Raw genomic sequence first — 19267 nt, 5'->3', positions numbered from 1 at the left:
CCACCTCCTGCATTACCTTATAGATGTCAGACACCTTTCCCTCTCTGACCCACAACCCCGAAAGCACTCTGTCCATCGTCCCCCGCGAGGGCAGCAGAGGGAATCCCTCTACCTGTCGCCTAGCAAACGCCTTTACCTGCAAGTATCTGAACATGTTCCCTTGGGGAAGCCCAAATTTATCTTCCAGTTCCCCCAGGCCCGCAAACCTCCCGCCAATAAACAGTTCCCTCAATTTACTAATGCCCGCCCTTTGCCACCCCCTAAATCCCCCATCTTTGTTCCCCGGGATGAACCGATGATTGCCACCCAGTGGAGCCTCCATCGAGCCCCCTGTTTCCCCCCGATGCCGTCTCCACTGTCCCCAGATTCTTAGGGTCGCCGCCACCACCGGGCTCGTGGTAAACCTCTTAGGGGAGAGTGGCAACGACGCCGTTACCATGGCACCCAGGCTCGTACCTCTACATGACGCCATCTCCATTCTTTTCCATGCCGTCCCTCCCCCCTCCATCACCCATTTACGCACCATTGACACATTGGCCGCCCAATAGTTTGTATCCCATTCTTAAATGATTACTTTATTCAAGCTCTTGACAGCTGCCAATTGGCAAGCCACCTCCGCTGTCGGAAAACACGCCACAGGGGGTCTGGAAAATCCATGCCATTGTTGCTGACAGTATTAGGACAGAATATAAGATTGAGAGTCAGCCTTCTGGGCCCTTTAAATATATTGTTAACCCTATCACAGTCAATCATGTCAGGACCTCATAAAAAGATGCAGATGGTTCCAAAGCTGAGACGGAGTACCTGCAAAGTCTAATTGGACAATTACAGTGGCTGGGCACACAGGCAAGACCAGATGCAAGTTTTGATGTCTTAGAACTGAGTACTGTGATGAAACATCCAAACGTCAAGGATATTTTATGGGCGAACAAAACATTTTAAAAATTAAAAGATGGAGAAATGTGTGCTGAAATATCCAGCTTTAGGTCACCCTAAGAATATAAAATTGACTGTTTTTAGTGATACTTCTCATGCAAACATTTATGGTAGATTTTCAAGCACACTAGTTTGATAATATTTCTTATGGTGGAAGGTGATAAATATTGCCCCTTAGCTTGGGTACCCAAGAAAACATGGAGAATGATATAAAGTACCCTGGTTGCTGAAATTCTTGCACTTGGTGAGGCTTTTGGCCTGGCATTCTCTTTATCTAAGATATTATGGGGAGTTCTATATTGGGAAGGTGACAAAGAAACCATAATGTCATGTGAGAGTACCTTTAAGAAATGGGTGTTTAAGAAATGTACCTTTTAAGAAATGGGTGTTTATCAGGATGTCAGAGTGTGGGTGGGTCTGGGCGGTCTGTCAGCTTTTTACTTTTGTTTTAGCCTGTTTACTGCAGGGTGTGTTTTAGTTTTGTTTCAGTGTTGGAGCTGAAGCCAGACCAAGCAGGTGTACTGCTGTTCTCTCTGCCATCAAAAGACTGTCTCTTGATGATTTGGTGAATTCAGAATTATAGATGTTCTCAGTAGTCAATGTAAACCTAATGTGCTTCTGTTAAAGGGTGTTTCTTTGTCTTCTGGATGTTGTTGGGAAGTTATTAAGCATTACTTAGTGTTGTAGTCTTTGGGGGTTGTATTTGAATTAATGGTTGCTAAGATGTTCACTGTTTTAAAAAGGTTAACTTGAGTTCATAGAATAAACATTTTTGTGCTTTAAAAAAATACTTTTCCATTTCTGTTGTACTACACCTGTAGAGTGGGCCGTGTGCTCCCCATACCACAATCTATTAAAAGTTGTGGGTCAGGTGAACTTCATGATAGACTTTGGGGTTCTCTAAACCCTGGCCCATCACAAATTGGGGGCTCGAGGGGAATAAAAGTCGATCTATTGGATTGGCTTAGTGAATTTAAAGACAGTGAGGGTTGAGCATATTGTGGTTGCTTATCAGATGTGATATTCTAGTTTGAGTGGGGAATGTGTTGTAGACAATGGCTCTTTCAGAGGCTCTGACGTTTTTGGGGGAGGAGACGGTCACACGCAGTACCTTACGGACAGAGACTAAAAGCAGACTGTTAGATTTGGCAAAAACATTGCAGTTAACATTACCTGACAAAATGCGAAAAGATGAGGTAATTATGGCGGTGGCTAAGCATTTAAAGTTGCCTGAGATACAGTTTGACCCATTGGAAATGGCCAAAATTCAGTTACAAATTAGAGAAATGGAACATGGGAAAGAATTAAAGCTGCTTGAATACGAAAGAGAGGAAAAAGAAAGAGAGAGAGAGGAAAAAGAAAAGGAGAGATCAGAAAGGATAAAAGAAAGAATAGCCCTAGCAGAACAAAAAGAAAGAGAAAGGGAGATACAGATCAGGAAAAAAGATAAAGAGAGAGAGTTTGAACTTCAGAAAATGGTCATGAACATGACAGCCAGTTAAAATTGGCAGATGTAAAGGGAAACGTACAGTTGGATTATATTGATGAGGATAGTGAGAAAGAGCGTCAAAGTTGAAGGCTTGGTGGGCATCTCTTTAAATATGTCGAAGCATTGCCAAGGTTTGACGAGAAGGAGGTGGAAGCATTTTTCATTTCATTTGAGAAGGTAGCTAAACAAATGAAATGGCCACAGAACATGTGGGTATTACTGATTCAAACAAAGCTGATAGGTAGGGCGAGTGAAGTGTTTGCATCACTACTGGAGGAGGTATCTGGGATGTCTGAGGCGGTGAAAAAATCCATCTTAGGTGCATATGAACTAGTGCCTGAAGCCTACAGACAAAGGTTTCAGAATCATAGAATTTACAGTGCAGAAGGAGGCCATTCGGCCCATCGCGTCTGCACCGGCTCTTGGAAAGAGCACCCTACCCAAGGTCAGCAACTCCACCCTATCTGCATAACCCAGTAACCCCACCCAACACTAAAGGTAATTTTGGACACGAAGGGCAATTTATCATGGCCAATCCACCTAACCTGCACATCTTTGGACTGTGGGAGGAAACCGGAGCACCCGGAGGAAACCCACGCACACACGGGGAGGATGTGCAGACTCCACACAGACAGTGACCCAAGCCGGAATCGAACCTGGGACCCTGGAGCTGTGAAGCGATTGTGCTATCCACAATGCTACCGTGCTGCCAAAATTTAAGGAACAAATTTGGTCAAACATGCATGGAGTTTGAAAGGCTCAAACAGAGTAATTTTGATAGGTGGATAAGGGAGTTGAAAATAGACCAAACGTATGAAGCTCTCAGAGAAATTATACTTTTGGAGGAGTTTAAAAGTTCAATTCTTGATGTAGCGAGAACTCGTGTGGAAGAGCAGATGGTTAAAACTGCGAGATTAGCGGCAGAAATGGCAGATGATTATGAATTAGTTCATAAATCAAAGCTTGGTTCCAACATCAGTTTCAGCCTGTACGGGATAGATATTGGGGACATGAGAAATACTCAAGTGGCAAAAGTAAAGGTGATCTGATGGGATATAATATGGAGAGTGTACCTCAGCTTAAAAAATAAATCCAGGAGGGTGGAAGAGACCTGAAAAGTTTCAAATGTTTTCACTGTAATAAACTAGGCCATGTAAAGTCACAGTGTTGGTGGTGGAAGAAAAGCACTGGGAAGGCTGATGTGGTAAAACAGGATAAGACAGTTGGGTTTGTGAAAGTGGTAAAGGAAAGCCAAGTGAAGCGAAGGAGGTGCAAAAGATTGTACAACCTGATCAAGAGGTGATTGATAAGAAGGTGCCAGATCTCTTTAAATAATTTACTTGTGTGGGGAAAGTTTACTCGTGTATCAGGAGGAGCAGGTAAAGACGTCACAATTTTAAGAGATACAGGAGCTAGTCAATCTTTAATGGTAAGAGATGAGGAATTATGTAGTCTGGGAAGAAAATTGCCAGAAAAGGTGGTAATATGTGGAATTCAGGGTGAATGGAGTAGTGTTCAATTATGTAAGGTTGGAAAGTCCAGTGAAGAGTGGTGAAGTGGTAGTAAAAGTTATAGAGAAATTAATTTGTCCAGGAATACAGTTTATCTTGGGTAATGATATAACTGGATTGCAGGTGGGAGTGATGCCTACTGTGGTTGATAAGCCAGTGGAAAATCAGACAACTGAAGTGCTGAAAGACTAATATCCTGGGATTTTTCCAGATTGTGTAGTAACAAGGTCGTAAAGTCACAGGTTAAGACAAGAGGAGAAATCAAAGAGTGAAGATGAAGTTGAAGTGCAATTATCAGAAACAATTTTTGATCAGATGGTTGGAAAAGAACAAGAACATGTAGAGGATGAGGCGGATATTTTTAGTTCAGGAAAATTGGCGGAGTTGCAACAAAAAGATACAGAAATAAAACGGATGTATCAGAAAGCATACACGAAAGAGGAATCTGAGTGTATACCAGAGTGTTATTACCGTAAAAGTGATGTCTTGATGAGAAAATGGAGACCTTTACATATGCAGGTGGATGAAAAGTGGGCTGAAGTTCATCAAGTATTATTGCTGGTAGGGTATAGAAAGGAGGTGTTGCGAGTTGCACATGAGGTATCAGTGGGAGGTCATCTGGGAATAAGGAAAACTCGAGCTAAAATCCAGAAACATTTTTATTGGCCAGGACTACATAAAGATGTAGTTAAATTTTGTCAATCATGTCACACGTGTCAAGTGATAGGGAAACCTCAAGCAGTGATAAAACCAGCACCCTTAATACCCATTCCAGCATTTGAGGAACCTTTTACACAGGTCCTAATTGATTGCGTAAGACCGCTTCCTAAAACGAAAAATGTGGGAATAAATATCTTTGGACGATGATGGATGTGTCTATTAGGTTTCCAGAGGCCATTCCAGTTCGTAATATTACAGCTAAAAAGATTGTGGAGGAGTTACTTAAATTCTTTACTAGATATGGAGTACACACAGAAATACAATCTGATCAAGGATCAAATTTTACCTCAAGGTTATTCAAAGAAGTTATGGATAGTTTAGGAATAAAACAATTTAAATCAACTGCATACCTTCCAGAATCGCAGGGACCGTTAGAAAGGTGGCATCAGACATTGAAGACAATGTTAAGGGCTTATTGTCAAGATTATCCAGAGGATTGGGATAAAGGAATTCCATTCGTACTGTTTGCAATTAGGGATGCACCTAATGAGTAAACTAAATTTAGTCCTTTTGAACTAATTGATTAAGGAAAAATTGGTGAGTGAGAAATAGGAAATTACATTATTGGATTACATGTCAAATTTTAGGGAACGATTAAATAGAGCAGGTGAATTGGCTAGACAACATTTAAAAGTTGTACAAAATGTAATGAAATGGGTAGCGGACAAGAAATACTAAGTTTGTGGTTTTGCCAGTGGAGATAAAGTTTTAATATTGTTACCAGTGGTAGGTGAACCTTTAAAAGCTAGGTTTTGTGGACCTTATCAGATTGAAAGGAAATTAAGTGAGGTGAATTATGTGGAAAAAACACCAGATATAAGGAAGGCTCGCCAAGTGTGTCATGTGAATATGCTTAAAAGGGAAGAAGAGAAAAAGGAGGTTTTAAAGATTCTAACTCAAAGTGACGAACCAAATCCAGATGACTGTGAATTTGATATGCCTCAAATTAAATTGGAAAACGAGGATGTTCTTAAACATTGGGATAAATTGTTGAGTTACCTTCCAGAGGAAAAACGGACTGACCTGAAAGAGTTGTTGATATCAGATGGACAAGTTTGTAGAGATAAATTGGGAAGTATTAAAATAGCTATACATGAAATGAAAATCGCTTATTGTCACATGTGGGAAATACTGTTCCAATCAAACAAAATCCATATAGACTTAACCCTTTAAAATTGGCACAGGTTAACAAAGAGATTGAGAGTATGCTTAAAAATGGCATAATTGAAGTGGGTTGTAGCCAATGGAGCTCACCGATAGAGCTCCCGAGAGGAAGTGAGTTTAGGTACCTGCAGGTAAGGGACTTTGTGCGGATGGTTTGGAAAGCGTTCCCAGGTTGCCCACCCTGCCGGAGCGCCTGTTGCTTCCATAGGTTGATGGGGAGGGCAGGGTCGGAGACATATACAAGTGGCTGGGAGGGGAGATAAACTGGGAAGTATGGTGTGAGGCACTACGAAGAGTAAATGCGATCTCCTCATATCATCAAAACTCTACGGGGGCGCTATGTCATTAAAAGGGACATGCATTACAAAACAAAAAAATTGGAACCTCTAACTATCCTCAATAAACTACTCTCACTTAAATCATTCAAAAATATACTAACTTCCTAACTGTACAAATAGCAGCATTCAAATTTTCCTCTGGCTTGGCAGTCAAATGCAGAATTTTACAATCCTTTATTCACCAAATGAACACATTTCTTTATTCACAAATGAAGACGCACAAACAAAACGAATGTTCTTTATTCCATATCAAGGGGTTCGGGGGCCTGGTGGAAAGCGAAAATAGAGGATCTTATTCTGTATACCGGGGTGCGAGAGCGGTAGGCTCTCCTTCGCCATTTCTTCGTGCAAATAGTCTGCACGGTGCTACAGAGTATCGCCAGTGCTAGAAGTGCTTTGACAACATACGAAAGGGAATACCATGTGATAAACTTATCACACCATGTCGGGGTACTGTTGATTGTTACTGGGCTCTGTGTGCTATGGGGGAGTGAATCATTGACGGCCTGTGGGGTGGGGGTGAGGGGGTTCGCGCGCAAACAGATGGATCCTATGATCCCGACAATAAAGATTGAGGTTGTCTTCATCTTCTCTTTTCTCTTTCTTCTCGTCTTTCAAGCGCTTCTGGGATCCTGCGAATACAAGCATAACATCTGTTATTATCTTTCTTAAGATCTTGTGTGTTAGTCTGTCTGTCCTTTGGTGTCAATTTCCCTTTATAATTGGTCACCATCTGTGACTCCCTCTTTTTTCTAAACCGAATTTCAGGACAAGACACACTTGAAAAATACTGAAACAGTGCGAGCCCTCTCGCAGCCTGTGTGATTTACCATCCCAATGTTTGAGGATGTAAATAGCATGAGGGGAAGCAACCGAAGGGTTACTATAAAACAAAAAAAACTTTTGAAACAAAAGAGCCAGAATGAGGTGCGTATGGGCTGCGGCGGGTAAGAATTGGATGGGATCCCCGGGTAGGGCGGGCTGTGCTCTACCCGAGCTAAGCTGACCAGAGGGGGGGGGATCCTCAGGCAGGGCGGGGATAAGTGCCGTTTCTCCACTGCCTGAGTAACCGGCAAGAACGGGCAAGAATGTAGTCATCGTGGGGGTTTCAGTAATGCCTCTACCGTCGAATCGGAAGAGCAGTTATGAACTGGGTTCTGGCAAGGTCTCAGCAGTTTCGGCTGATAAGCTTGCTGGCAGGTTTTCAGAGGTATCTGCGGACAAATTTGGCGTGGGGCTGTGGAAGGCTGTTTAAATTCAAACAAAGAACATTTAACAAAGACATACAAACAAACATGCAATGAATATCGTGCAGGTTCCATCAGAAAGGACACCGTATCTCTCTAGCGGTTCCTTTTTAAAACATCATCTGGACACCGCAGTTTTCTGTTGCGAACAGGGTCGCAAAGGGATTCGCGTGGTGGGAGTCAGACTCAATGTCATCATCTTCTCCCGGCTGCCATACTCTTGTCTGTATAAGTTTCGCCAAAGCTGCGTGGTGTGACTTGGGGTTCATCTCATCGTTCCTGATGAGCCTGAATGAATTGTCGCGGTGCCATATACGTGGGTTTAGTTGGGAGGTACTGGAGTCGAGGTCATCATCGTTGGGCGGTGGTTCTGGGTCAGGGGCTTTAATGTATGTGATCTCGAAGGGATCACTCGAATGGTTCTCAGAGTCGCTGGGAGTACGGCCTGTTGCAGAGGGATAGTAGCGTGGTGTGCTGTGGCTGTCGTCAGTGTTTTCGCAGGCGCTGTCGCTGAAGTCTGTGGGCGTGGAGAGACGGAGTCGTGTGTCAGGGGGCGGAGTCGAGGTCGAGTCCGTGGATGGGCTGGGGGAGGATAGTAATGCGTTTTCTGTGGGCGGGCGAGGTCGTCTGCTGCGGCGAGCAGGATGTGATGTGCGTGGTTGGACTGCGGGCCATATGCCTTGAGCTGGTTAATATGAAACCTCGCAGACTTTCCATTGGGGTATTTTATTTTGTACACGGAGGGGCTTACTTTGTCCGAACTGGAGTACGGACCTGAGTACTTAGGTGACAGGAATGTACTGGGGTTGTAAAGGGAGAGCATAACCTGCTGCCCTACTGCAAACTCAGTCGCATGCACTGTCTTGTCGAAACAAGCCTTGCTCTATTGCTTTCTGGTGCCCAATCTTACTGCGGCTGCTAGTTGAGCCGTTTTAAACCTTATCTACGAGCTGTCGCACAGCGTTCTCGTGGGTGAGGGCCGTCACTTCGGGGTGGTCAAGTTTAAACCTAATAAATATTCTGTGCCTTTCATGGGGCGTCCGGTCATGAGAGTATGGGGGGTGTATCCTGTGGACATTGATACCGTGTTTCGTAAAAACATCAGTGCAAATGGGAGAACTGAGTCCCAGAGGAGGTTCACCAGGATGTTTCCTGGTATGGAGGGTGCTAGCTATGAAGAAAGGTTGAGTGGATTGGGATTGTTTTCGTTGGAAAGACGGAGGTTGAGGGGGGACCTGATTAAGGTCTACAAAATTATGAGAGGTATGGACAGGGTGGATAGCAACAAGCTTTTTCCAAGATTGGGGGTGTCAATTACAAGGGGTCACGATTTCAAGGTGAGAGGGGGAAAGTTTAAGGGAGATGTGCGTGGGAAGTTTTTACGCAGAGGGTGGTGGGTGCCTGGAACGCTTTGCCAGCGGAGGTGGTAGAGGCGGGCACGATAGCATCATTTAAGATGCATCTAGACAGATATATGAACGGGCGGGGAACAGAGGGAAGTAGACCTTGGAAAATAGGAGACAGGTTTAGATAAAGGATCTGGATCGGCGCAGGCTGAGAGGGCCAAAGGGCCTGTTCCTGTGCTGTAATTTTCTTTATTCTTTATTCACGTGCTGTTGTTCTGTTGAACCATCTTTCTGAGGGTGGCTTTTAGTGTCCGATTCATCCTTTCGACAATACCACTTGACTGGGGGTGGTATGCGATGTGAAATTTTTGAGTAATGCCAAATATTGTCAGGACGTTTTTCATAACGCGTACCGTAAAATGGGAGCCTTGGTCGGACTCTATGCTGCAGGGGAGTCCCCATCTCGTAAAAATGTGGTGGGTCAGAATTTTGGCTGTGGTCTTTGCCGTATTTGTCCTTGATGGGAATGCCTCTGCCCATTTTGTAAATGTGTCGATGACCACCAACACATAATTGTTTCCATTTCTGCAAGGGGGTAAGTGTCCTATAAAGTCAATCTGGAGGTTAATCCATGGGCCATTAACGGGGCGGGTGTGGCTAAGTTGAGCCTTTTTCGCATATCTGTCCGGATTGTTCTGGGCACAGATCAAGCAATTCTGAACGTAGTGGGTGATGTCTGCTTTTAAATTTGGCCACCAACAGAGCTGTCTGAGGTGGGCTACAGTGGGCTCATTTCCCTGGTGTCCATGACTGTCATGGAACAAACAAATGAGTTGGTTCCTGTCCTGCTCAGGAACTACATGGAGACTATCCTTAAGGATCACACCGTCATGTGTGGTCAGAGAATTCCTGAATTTGTCGTAAGGGGCTGGGAAGATTCCCTTTAAAACTTCCCTGAGCTTTTCATCTTGTCTCTGGGCCTGCGTTAAATCTTGGATTTTGGTCTGTGAGACCTGCGCTGCGTGTACCGGGGCGCTTTCGGGAGGGTTCCAAAAATAACCATGCCTGGAACCTGCTTTAGCTAGTGCGTCAACTTTTACATTTCCAGGTGGGGATGAACGGTGGTGACTACGAACTTTAATGATGCCATATGTCCTGTCCTTTGCCTGTTTTAAAATATGGCGGAGTAATGGGGCTGATGGTAGGGGTTTTCTGTCTGCGGAAGCAAATCCTCTTGCTTCCCACAGGGGTAGGAATTCCGTTAAGCTGTTGCAGATATACAAGCTGTCCGTGTAGATGTCTGCTGGGCTGGGGAACAAATCGGGGTGATCTACAATATACGCAATTGCTGCCAGTTCTGCTGCCTGCGAGCCTAAGTGTCCTTACAACTTTAGTGAAATTTCCTCTAGGGCGCGTCCTTGCACGTCCTCTACATAAATACCGCATCCTGTTATGCGTTTTCCGTCTAATACTGTGGAAGAGCCATCCACATATATCTTCAGGGGTGCGCACATGTCTATGGGCTGGGGTCTCTGGGGTGAACTACCTATCTTCCTGGGAGGTGTTTTTGGCGATGAAGGGGCCTGTGTTGTGTGGTGAGATAATCTCACATTCATGAGGGGTGCCTGGGTACTGTAAATTGTCTGCAAGGAAAGTGTGGGTTTTAGTCCTTTAACGGTGATTTCCCGTCCCTGTAAAAGAAGGGTCCAACGGGCTGCTCGGATTTGGCTGACTGTGCCATCTTTAAGTCGGCCGTCTAATAATAGCTGTGTCGGGGTGTGTTCTGTGAGGATGGTGATGCGGTTGAGTCCTGTAGTGTACAAAAAGTACTGAACTGCCCAAAAAACTGTGAGCAGGTGCCTGTCACAGGCAGAAAACCCTTGTTCTACAGGGTCTAAAACTCTTGAGGCATATGCCACGGGTCTTAACTGTTCATTCCGTTCCTGGAGGAGCATGGCCGAAAAGGTGCGGTCGGTGCTTGCTACCTCTATAGAGTAGGGGGAGAGTGGGTCTGGAACCTGTAGTGCGGGGGCTGCGATGAGGGCGCGTTTTAAAGCATCCACGGCATCTGTATGCTGCGGAAGCCATTCCCAAGGTGCTTTTTTCTTGAGAAGGTCGGATAGGGGCGCTGCTTTAGTGTCGAAACCGTAGATATGGTTTCGACAGTAGCCAACCAGTCCTAAAAATGACCGGAAGGCTGAGACATTGTGGGGAAGGGGCAATTTGGCAATCGAGTCAATCCTTTTATGCTCGATCTCGTGTTTACCATACGTGATAATTGTTCCCAAATATATCACCTTTTCTTCCAAAATTTGGGCCTTTTTGGGGTTGATCTTACATTAGATTTCTTTCAGGAGTCCTAGGAGTTCTGCAAGAAGCGAGATGTGCTCTGTCTTTGTGTCTGTCTGCAGTAACAGGTCGTCTACGTACTAGACCAGACATTCGGGGCGGGAAAATTTAGCTAAACCATTTGCCAGCTGTTGGTGGAAAATGGAGGGGGAGTTGTGGAATCCTTGTGGAAGGCATGTCCACGTGTATTGCTGTCCTCTGAAAGTGAATGCAAATTTATACTGGCACGCTTTAGCCAATGGAATGGACCAGAATCCGTTGCTGATGTCCAGAACCGTAAAGTATCATGAATGGAGTCCCTATTTGAGCATGGTCTCGGGACTTGTGGCTACAGTGGGGACTGCGGCTGGGGTCACTTTGTTAAGTTCCCAGTAATCAATGGTCAGTCGCCATGATCCATCAGGTTTTCTAACTGGCCAAATCAGGGCTTTATTAGTGGAGGCTACTGAACGTAGTACACCCTGTTCTAATAAGCTGTCTATAACCTTTGAGATTTCTCCCTCTGCTTCCTGGGGAAATCCGTACTGTTTTTGGGGTCTGGGGTCAGGACCTGTAATCTGCACTGAGCCAGCCATTCTGCCACAGTCAGGCTTGTGCTGTGCAAATGGTACTCTGTGTTCCTGCAGAACTGCCCTAACCTGTTTGTCTGAACTAATTGTCGTTGTATCGAACCAGTATTCACCTACTGTGCTAATCCTATTAGCATAATCTCCGACTGTGAGCATGGCAGGGGCTCTTGCTGTTTTCGCCATTTTCCAGACACATTTGTTTACTGGATCGAATGAAAGGTTGTGGGAGCTCATAAAATCAATTCCCAAAATGTGTTCTCTGTGGGGTAGATCAACTAAAACTATGGGGTGTTTGGTCGTTATACTGCCAATCTGAATGGAGACAGGGGCTGTGATGTGTCCCTGCTGTGAGTGGCTTGTGAAGTCGCTGAGGGTGATGGTGTCTGTAGTGGGCCACGTGTCTTTCTGAAACATGGTGGAGGAATTAAGTGTGGTGCAGGACCCTCCTGTGTCCCAAATAAATTCAATGGGCTGACTCCATACTTGTGCTGCAACGACCGGGGCCGGGCCGGACCTATCCCAAAGGGTGCCGCAGACCCAAGTTGGGGAGCCCGAACACCGTCAATCTGTGCCGTTCATGTCTGCCTGGTCTGAACGGCCGCTTACACTATGAATAGGCTTTGTCCTATTCCTATTTAGGGTGCCCGTCTGTTGGGCTCCCTGTGCTTTCTGCGGGCATTGCACTTTTTGTGCAAAGTGTCCTAATTGACCGCAGTTGTAACATTCTTGTGATTTCTGGGGTGGGCTGTTCCTACCTTCATTTACCCATGGCGGGGTTCTGGTGTGTTTTTACTGCATGCATATCTGCATCTGCCTGCTCTTCATCGAGTTTCCTAAATGCGGTTTTATTGTGCACGAATTGCTCCCAAGCGCAGGACAACATTTTTAAAACCCATTTTTCGTTGTGGGCCTCATCTGAGGGGTCATAATTTGCGCAAGCTCTCTGTCCTGCCTCTGTGGCGTGAGAGATCAGGATTCGAGTCCATTTTGCCATGTTGTCTGAGGACAAATGGGCACAGGCTAAGTCTCCGAAAACTGCCGTGAAATGAATCCACAAGCGTCCAGCAAACGCTGTGGGGTGCTCGGTCTTCTTTTGCCTGCATTTATTCAGGCCTTCTACCGGGTCTCCTCGGTTATAGCCGATCGCACCAAGGATCGCTGTGTGCATCTCTGCTAGGGTGCCTCCTCCTACATTCTGTGGGTCGGGAAGGGCTGCTACTACGGAAAGATCTAGGCTCAAAACTGTGAGCTTCACTTGCTCTCGTTCGTCCAGGCCGTACATGGTGGCCTGCTGCTTAACTTTTGCAAAAAATTGGTTGGGGTCTGAAGTGGGGGGGAACGGTGTGATTTTCTCACAGGCTTCCCGTATTTGGGTCACTGTCAAGGGGGTCGTGTACATGAAATCCGTGTCTCCGTCCGCTGCGGCTCTGCGGTGCGTGGTTACCGGATTCATGGGGGTGTGTTTTACCTGTCCTGTGGGGGGTTGGGGTGCTCTTCTTTCTGGGGCTTCTCCTGCGCACATGCTCCATCCACGTACCTATGGGCTGTTTCATTTAATTTGTGCCAATCAGGGCCGTTTTCCTGATCTATTTGGGATCCAAATGTGCTCTGAAAACCATTCTGGACTGAAAGCAGAGATTGCAATTCTGCAATCTGCTTCCGGCACTTTGCATGGTCTACCGAGCTCTGCCTTTGTTCCGTGGTGGAAGCATGGAGTGCTCGTGGGGCTGCCTTTAAATCGCTGCACTGCTTCTGCAATGCCTCTATCTGCTGTTCCGTTTCTTGTCGCACCTGGACCGCAAGTTGTGTGTCCTGGTAGGCTTGTCGTACTGGGTCTGGAAGCTGCTTAAGTGCGCCAGACAAAACTGGTGTGCCCTCTTGGCATCATCCACCTCTCTATCTTTTGCTGCAACCTTCCTTTTAACTCTCTGTTCTCCTTCTCTATGTCGCTTACATCGACTTTACTCATCCTATCTCTCTCCTCTATCTCTCTCCGGAGCGTCCTAACGACCTCCTCTGTGCCTCGCAATTGTGCCAGACAGGACACGATTGCCATCGACTTGCGAGCTTTCCCCAAGCTCTTCTTGTGGATCTCTGTCAGATTCTCCCACCAAGTATGTCCTATTCTCCCGGGACCTGTTTCCTCATTTGCACAAAATTCGCTCCAAAGGGGCCATCCTTTCCTTTGAGGTACTTTCTAATCTCACCTTCCCAAACGGGACACTGTCCTACTCTACTGGTCGCTGCGACCACAAATTCCTGCGGGTTCATAAGGCATTCCATTGCCTTCATTGCCATTTTTCTATGTCTGTGGGTTCTCTTTAAATTTGGAACAAGGGGTAATAAAGCAGTGATGCAAACACAGGTACGGCTTTTGCTAATTTCCGGAATACAAAACTCCCGACAGTTTTTCGCAACAAAATCTCTCAGGTTTACCTTATATCCCTGTTAGTACGCATGCATTAACACACTTCCGAATTCTGGAGGATTGATCAGTACTGCTTAAACACATGTGGTTATTTCTGTTCCCAATGGATTCTAATTCAAATTTTGGGTTCTCTCGGAGTGGGGGGGGGGGGGGGGGGGGGGGGGGGGCACTTCTAAGTCGAGTCCCGTCAGAGCTCGCCAGTAAACGTTGCTCGTTATGCTTTTCCTTAATTGCTCTGTTTTAATAACCTTTGCTCTAGAGTCGCTAGGTATCTTTCTGATACCACCACGAGGTTCAAAGCCAAGTACTAATCAATAACTCAATACACCAGTTAATAAGTTTGAAATCAATGCACATTTATTATACACACAGTCAATCACTACTCATGCATAAACTCTATTTGCTAAACTATCACTGCTACTAAAAGTCTATACTTAGCTTCGAATGGCCCACCAGGTCAGAGGAACAATGGCCTTTGTCCGTTTCTGATTCTGCTGGCTTCGAGCTGGTACGGAATAGTAGCTAGGAGCGTCTATCTCGTAGTGTGCGTTGATCTGAGACTTACTTGGTTGATGCAGCTGCTAGGCAGGTCTCTCCTCGTTGAGAGCCAAGGTCAAGAAGCTGTTAGGCAGGTTTCTCCTCGCTGAAAGCCAAGGCCAAGAAGAACGAACTGAACTTGGAGAGGCTATCTTATATGCCCATGGGGTTTCGCGCCCTTTTTGGCGGACCCTGGACTTGGTCCCAATTAATTGGACCATGTCTCAATCTTCTCATCGATTTCTCCAATACTGGAGTTGTTCCCTGATCGTTGTGCGGGCCCTAGGTGTTTGTTGGCCTGGCTTTGTTCTAGCTCCCACTGGCGCCGGGGAGTCTGTCTTGGTCCCGATTGTTTCAATGTCTCTTTTTGTCCCTGGAGATCGCTCATTAATATGTTAACGGCTATTGGTTTCGGTTCTGTCTGGGTTCTGCAAATCTTAATACACAGGAAAACCTTGCACCTGCTTGTGCTCTCTGTATTGTCCAATTTTCCCTACCATCCTTATGAGTGTCCATTTGAAATTGGGACGTGGCCACCCCAGGTGGCTACACTGTCTGCCCTTTACGAAGCCTGTTGGTCCTCCGCAGCCACCCCCGGGATACAACCTTTCATCCTTCCCGCCACCAACTTAGCCAGCACTTCCACCTCTGTTTAACAGCGATGTGGGCCTATGCGACCCACATTCCAATGGGTCCTTCCCCTTTTTTGGGATTAATGTGATCGTTACCTGCGTCATCGTCTCCGGCAGCTCTCCCTTCCCCGACGCCTCATTAAACGCCTCCAAGAGATGTGGTGCTGGGTCTCTCGCGAACTCCTTATAAAATTCGGCCGGGTAGCCATTGAGCCCCCTGGGCCTTCCCAGCTTCATACCCCTTATACTGTCCAATATCTCCCTCAGCCCCTGGGGCTCCTCTAGCGCCTGCCTCTTCTCTTCCTCCAAGTGGAGAAACTTCAATTTGTCTAAGAACCGTACCATGTCCCTCTATTCTGTCAGTGTGGGGTACCCTTGGTGGGGGAAGCAGCTCAGGCTTTCATGCTTGTTTTCTGATTATGACTCCAATTTGACTGCCTCTAGCACTTTCCCAGTGCTGGTAGCCAGTGAACAAGATGCCACCAGTGAATGCATCTTCTTGATGGCAGTATTGTTAGTACAAGTCACTGTTGATCCCAAACCATGAAAGTTGAGCTGTCATTTGAAATAAGAAAGATGCAAGCAAATACATTTTGAAACAAGGCAGAGATGTTCGCAAGTAAATTCAAAAATAACACTTATAAATACATTGATAACTAACTAAAGACATTCAAATCTAATAGTTACATCCCAATTCATTTAAGCATAAAAGAGATATATTAACTTACCTCACAGGATGATACATTTAAATGCATTAATATGTTGATAGACCCTCTCCTATCCCAGCCTGGCACCCAGCAACTGTGAGGTCCACGTTCTGCACCCAGTGCGTTTTGCTGCCGGCCCATTGCCTCTGAAAAGAAAATATGGCAGTAAAGGCGGGAACATAATCATAAATGAAAAACAAGATTTTTATTTAAATGGCTTTTGTGTAGTATTTCCTGATGCATTGATATAGCTTTTGTAAATATCTGTTAGAGATTCATTAAGCTACTATCGAAGTTTGTAAACTGGTTGTAAATCTATATTGGCTTATGTTTGAAAATCTATCAACTTTGATTTTTATACCATATATCTTGATTTACGAGTTTGTCTCCTAATTTATGAAACAGTGGTATTGCAGATAGTGTGAATATGGTTATGAGCCTATTGACTTCAAATAGCATCTGGTTTTGGGATAACTCCCGATTGGAATTTAAATTGGTAAGAATTTAAGCTATTTTGCTCTCCATAAACATAGTTTAATATTAACTAGTTGAAACATGCAGAGGCTTTCAAATATATAAACGGCATTCGAGATTAAAGCCATCCATATAACAATAGAAAATAATAGGCAAGTATTTGTTCAATGACTTTGGAAAGGAGAGGTTTAGCAATGATAGAATAGCCAAAGAAATTTTTGAGGAGAAAGTTGATAACAGCAGTTTTTGAAAGGAAAGGGGATAGTTACTGAAGAATGGGAACAAATATTGGTTAGCATATTGGACGTTGTGTCATCAGTGAGGAAATTAGAATATACAGGCATTTGATGCTGATTTATTCAATCAGGTGATGATTATTGGCTGATCATGCTGCATTGGTGTTTTTGTGATTTTCTTGATGGACACCCAACTGAAGGATTATGGAAGGACAGCGGCTGCAAACACATGGAAAGACATAAGTTCCCCTCCAAGCCACAGACTTGGAATTACATTGCCATGACTTCACTGACACTGGTCAAAAACCTGGAACTTCCCCTCCCCCACCCCCCAGCAGCACTGTGGCTGTACCTACACCACTTTGACTGCAGGAGTTCAAGAAAGTGAATCACATCACCATCACCTTCTCAAAAGCAATTAGGAATGGGCAACAAATGCAAGCCTTGTTAGCGATGCTCACATTCCATGAAAGAACTAAACCAGCAAAAAGAAGGGATTGGTCTAATGTGTCATGTTAGTTTGGAGTATCAGTTTGAAGACACAATTGACAATTTTAAATGTTCCAGATGCGGGTGAGTGTAGAAGGATAATGTTACCTTTACTATGTTGACAAGCTTAAATGCTTCTCTTGTTTAGCATAGAAAGTTTTTTTTAATTCTCACAACAATATTTCTTCAAATGCATAATTTCATGCTCCTAAGACCGGCAGCTCTCCATCATTTATGAAAATATTCAGAGAATACTCCAAATGATGAACTTTTCTCCACCCTGTACACTTTATACATTCATTTTCAACAATTGTTTTGGGTAATATATATTTGAATGCAGGTTTGCAAAAGAAAAAACAAGGTTTTTACCCAAGAGTTCCAGATTTTCAGTTGGAGGAGGGAGAATAGAGCAGCATCCAGATGCTTAATGGAGAAGAAGTACTGTAAAACCTGACAACATCATCCTGGACACCATGCATTCTCTTACACTTTCTAATAGTTGACTCACATCTCTCTCACCACCCCATCAAGCAGTGCCTAATATGATGCCAGGAAGCCAGCTGGGCCATGCTACCTTGGCAGCATTCTGCAGCCAGGCTCTGAAATTGACAACTATGGGCTGAGCATCAACAGCCTCTGGCACCCAAGCTGAAGCCACTAGGAGTGCACAATTGGACAACACCTGCTAAACAATCTTGTTTGTGCAAAGAATTACACTGAAAACCAATTTAAGCTGTCAGTCAGGCTTGCAGTGCTGGAAGCCACATATATTCACACACAGTGCCCTGTCCTTTGCAAGCAAAAGGAACACGATCACAATTGCACCTTTTTTCACACTAAACAAAAGCTTAGGGAAGAGTCATTCCCTGCTTCATTTCCCCAGGGCAATACCTTGACCAATCAGCCTTCCCGGTTGAATTGGAACAAAGCTGGGCAGTTAACTGTTCCATGCTGCATTCTCCATGGTGACACTTCCAGCAATCAGAATCCGCTTGATAACCAATCAGCACTCTCTTCTCATGCAGAATAATTGTTGTTACCCAGCTATTGTTTGTGAGCCATCCTGATGAGTAAAAGATGAAAAATTCTTTTCAGCAGTACTCAAGTTTTGTACTACCAAACAATAAGTGCAATAATATTCAAGAAGTCACTTAGGAAAAGAATTATGAGTTGAATATAGGTGAAAATAGCTTTTGGCAAATATATCAGCCATTATACCCTATGACTGTCTGCATTGTGATTCTATTATTGTCACTGAGCTTGGATGAGCAGGTATGATCCATATCAACGATGGTCAATGGTTGGAAGTACTTTGCTGTAGAGTGGAGGACTGACAGCGCTGAAGAAAGGGAATATTAATTGTGGGAGCGATTAAGTGGTTCAGCTGAAGTATTTTTTCCACCGTACTCTGTGGCTGGTGCTGCCAACTTCCTGTTTGTGCCGCTTCCTCCCTATTATTGGGACATTCTTCATCAGAGCACAAGATGTACTTGTTATACAGGCCCCATCAGCTGTCTCATTGCATGGAAAGGCTGTGCAGAATGGCCACAACATCAGAGACTATTTGTTGGCTCTCTTGAAAAAAAGCCCCATTTCTGTCCAGGTGCCGAAAGTATTAATTGAACCCCTGTCCGGTGACTGCTCTAGTGCCTCAGTTATGTATCACCTTTCATTAGCTAGTGTCGTTTTGTTGAGGTATCAAAAACCAAGTATAAATAGGTTAGCACTTGTCCCCACTTAGTCAGTCTTTGATATACTGAGAGAGGTCAAAGATTGAACCGCGGCACATTACCTGGAATCAAGACTCATTGGGAGACGAAGAGGTGGCAGACTAGCGAGGAACCAGCCCGGAGCAAGAGAATATAAATCAGAGCCAGGCTCGGGGCCTTCACTTACCTGGGAGTCGGAGAGTCACACCGGTCAGCTGTTCGGAAACAGGCCCGCACTGAGTTCAAAAGAAGAGTGCAAATAACAAATAGTGACATCACAATAAAGAAGCATTTAATTGGTTGAGAAAGAAGCTAGCTGTTTGGTGAGTATCTTGCAAATGGTTAAGGTCTATTCCATTACTATGGTTTAAAATCATACAGGAACT

The 19267-nt window shown here is 44.8% G+C and overlaps 1 protein-coding gene and 1 long non-coding RNA gene across 2 annotated transcripts in view; one reads left to right on the top strand and one right to left on the bottom strand.

The window, feature by feature from the left end:
• Positions 1-19267, top strand: part of prickle2b (prickle homolog 2b) — a 441701-nt gene that overhangs the window by 324238 nt on the left and 98196 nt on the right.
• On the bottom strand, positions 6628-19163 carry LOC119973082. The gene is made up of 4 exons (XR_005462230.1): positions 19069-19163; positions 18064-18235; positions 15995-16119; positions 6628-6790 (listed from the first exon to the last, which is right to left on the bottom strand). It is a non-coding gene; the product is annotated as an uncharacterized LOC119973082 (long non-coding RNA).

This window comes from Scyliorhinus canicula, chromosome 11, assembly GCF_902713615.1.
Source record: "Scyliorhinus canicula chromosome 11, sScyCan1.1, whole genome shotgun sequence".
Classification (NCBI taxonomy): domain Eukaryota; kingdom Metazoa; phylum Chordata; class Chondrichthyes; order Carcharhiniformes; family Scyliorhinidae; genus Scyliorhinus; species Scyliorhinus canicula.
The sequence above is the reverse complement of the archived record's forward strand: the minus strand, read 5'-3'. Positions and strand labels throughout refer to the sequence as shown.